Source organism: Bos taurus, chromosome 3 (genome assembly GCF_002263795.3).
Source record: "Bos taurus isolate L1 Dominette 01449 registration number 42190680 breed Hereford chromosome 3, ARS-UCD2.0, whole genome shotgun sequence".
Taxonomy (NCBI): domain Eukaryota; kingdom Metazoa; phylum Chordata; class Mammalia; order Artiodactyla; family Bovidae; genus Bos; species Bos taurus.
The window spans coordinates 41,117,284-41,120,166 of NC_037330.1; the positions used below are offsets into that span (position 1 = coordinate 41,117,284).

Below are 2,883 nucleotides of genomic sequence, written 5' to 3' on the forward strand. Positions count from 1 at the left end.
CATACAGATGGTCAACAGGCATGTGAAAAGATGCTCAACATCACTAAGTATTAGAGAAATGCAAATCAAAACCATGAGGTATTGCCTCCCACCAGTCAGAATGGCTATTATCAAAAACTGTACAAATCATAAATGAGGGAGAGAGTATGGCAAAAAGAGAAACCTCCTACACTGTCAGTAGGAAAATAAATTTATGCAGCCACTATGGAGAACATTGTGGAAGTTCCTTAAAAAACTAAACATGAAGTTACCGTATGAGCCAGCAATTCCACCCCTGGGCATATATCCAAAAGATGAAAACTCTAATTTGAAAAGAGATATGTACCTCAATGTTCATTGCAGTGCTGTTTACAATAGTCAAGATATGGAAACAACCCAAGTGCCCATCAGCAGATGAATGAATAAAGAAAATGTACTATATATGTGTGTGTGTATATATATATACACACACATATATATATACATGTGGAATGGAATATTACCCACTTATAAAAAAATGGAATATTGCCATTTGCAGCAATACGGATATACCAGAGAAAGACAAATATTATATCATTTATTTGTGGAATTTATAAAGTAATACAAAGGAGTCTATATATAAAACAAAAACACACTCATAGACAAAGAAAACAAATTTATGGTTACCAAAGTGGAAAGGGAGGGGGTAGAGATTAATTAGGGTTAAGGGATGAACAGATACAAACTACTATACATAAAATAGACAAACAAAGAGGTTTTACTCTATAAAACAGGGAACTATTCAATATCTTGTAATAATTCATAATATAAAATAATCTGATATATATCATTAGATTATATATTATAATCTGATACATATATATCAATCCCTTTGCTATATACTTGAAACACATAGTATTGTCAATTATACTTCAATTTTTTAAAAATGCAGCAACAAACTGCTGATCAAGATCTGATCCACTCTGAAGAAAGCTTCTCCCTGTGTTCCCCGAAATGCTATATAAGAGAGAAAAAATATTTTCCTAACTTTTAAGAACTTCTGTATATTGCTGTTTTCACCATGGAGGATAACTATAGTTCTCTCTAAATAAATAGACAAATAAATTCTGAGTTAAAAAAAATAATAGTATCTTAGGCTTTTTCGCTATGGGTTTGCTGCCAGGACACAGATGTCGTGAAAACCACCATTTTGCTTAAACCTAAGCAAAAATGGGAAAGGAAGAGACCCACATCTACATTGGGCCTGTTGATTCAAGGAAATCTACCATGACTTGCCATCAGATCTACAAATGTGGTGGCATCAACAAGTGAACAATTGGAGAGTTTGAGAAGGAGGCTGCTGAGATGGGAAAGGGCTCCTTCAAGTATGCCTGGGTCTTGGACAAACTGAACGCTGAATGTGAGTGTGGTATCACCACTGATACCTCCTTGTGGAAATTTGAGACCAGCAAGTACTATGTTACCATCACTGATGCCCCAGGACACAGAGACTTCATGAAAAACAGATTACAGGCATGTCCCAGGCTGACTGTGCTGTCCTGATTGTTGCTGCCGGTGTTGATGCATTTGAAACTGATATCTCCAAGAATGGGCAGACGCATGAGCATGCCCTCTGGCTTACACTCTGGGGTGAAACAACTGATTGTTGGAGTTAACAAAATGAATTCCACTGAGCCACACTATAGCCAGAAGAGATACGAGGAAATTGTTAAGGAAGTCAGCACCTACATTAAGAAAATCGGCTACAACCCTGACACAATAGCATTAGTGCCAATTTCTGGCTGGAATGGTGACAACATGGAGCTAAGTACTAACGTGCCATGGTTCAAGGGATGGAAAGTCATCCATAAGGATGGCAATGCCAATGGAACCACTCTGCTTGAAGCTTTGGATTGTGTACTGTCACCAAATCGCCCAACTGACAAACCTTTGTGTTTGTCCCTTCAGGATGTCTATAAAATTGGTGGTATTGGTACTGTCCCTGTGGGTCAAGTAGAAACTGATGTTCTCAAACCTGGCAGGGTGGTCACCTTTGCTCCAGTCAATGTAACAACTGAAGTGAAGTCTGTAGAAATTCACCTTGAAACACTGAGTGAAGCCCTTCCTGGGGACAATGTTAGCTTCAATGTCAAGAACATGTCTGTCAAAGATGTTTGTCATGGCAATGTGGCTGTTGACAGCAAAAATGACCCAGCAATGGAAGCAGCTGACTTCACAGCTTAGGTGATTATTTTGGACCATCCAGACCAAATCAGTGCTGGATATGCACCTGTGCTGGATTGTCTAACAGCTCACATTGCTTGCAAGTTTGCTGAGCTGAAGAATATTGATCATCATTCTGGGAAAAAGCTGAAAGACAGCCCTAAATTCTTGAAATTTGGTGATGCTGCCATCGTTGATATGGTTCCTGGCAAGCCCATGTGTGTAGAGAGTTTCTCTGACTCTTCTCCCCTGGGCTGTTTTGCTGTGCGTGACATGAGACAGACGGTTGCTGTGGATGTCATCAAAGCAGTGGACAATAAGGCAGCTGGAGCTGGCAAGGTCACCAAGTCTCTCCAGAATGCTCAGAAGGCATTCTGGGGAAATTTCTAAATGTTCATTTGAACATTATCCCCAATACCTGCCACTGCAGTCTTAATCAGTGGTGGGAGAACTGTCTCAGAACAATTTGTCTCAATTGGCCACTTAAGTTTAATAGTAAAAGACTTGTTAATGATAACAAAGCATCATAAAACCTTCAGAAGGAAAGGAGAATATTTTGTGGACCATATGCTTTGTGTATGGCAGTTTTAAGTTATTAGTTTCTAAAATCAGTACTTTTTAATGAAAACAACTTGACCAAAAATCTGTCACAGAATTTGAGACCCATTAAAAAAAAGAAGTTTAATGAGAAAAAAAGAATAC

General features: G+C 38.5%; 1 pseudogene; it reads left to right on the top strand.

Moving 5' to 3' along the window:
- Positions 1-1,188: 1,188 nt before the first annotated feature.
- Positions 1,189-2,571, top strand: LOC522984 (elongation factor 1-alpha 1-like; annotated as a pseudogene).
- The last annotated feature ends 312 nt before the right edge of the window (positions 2,572-2,883 follow it).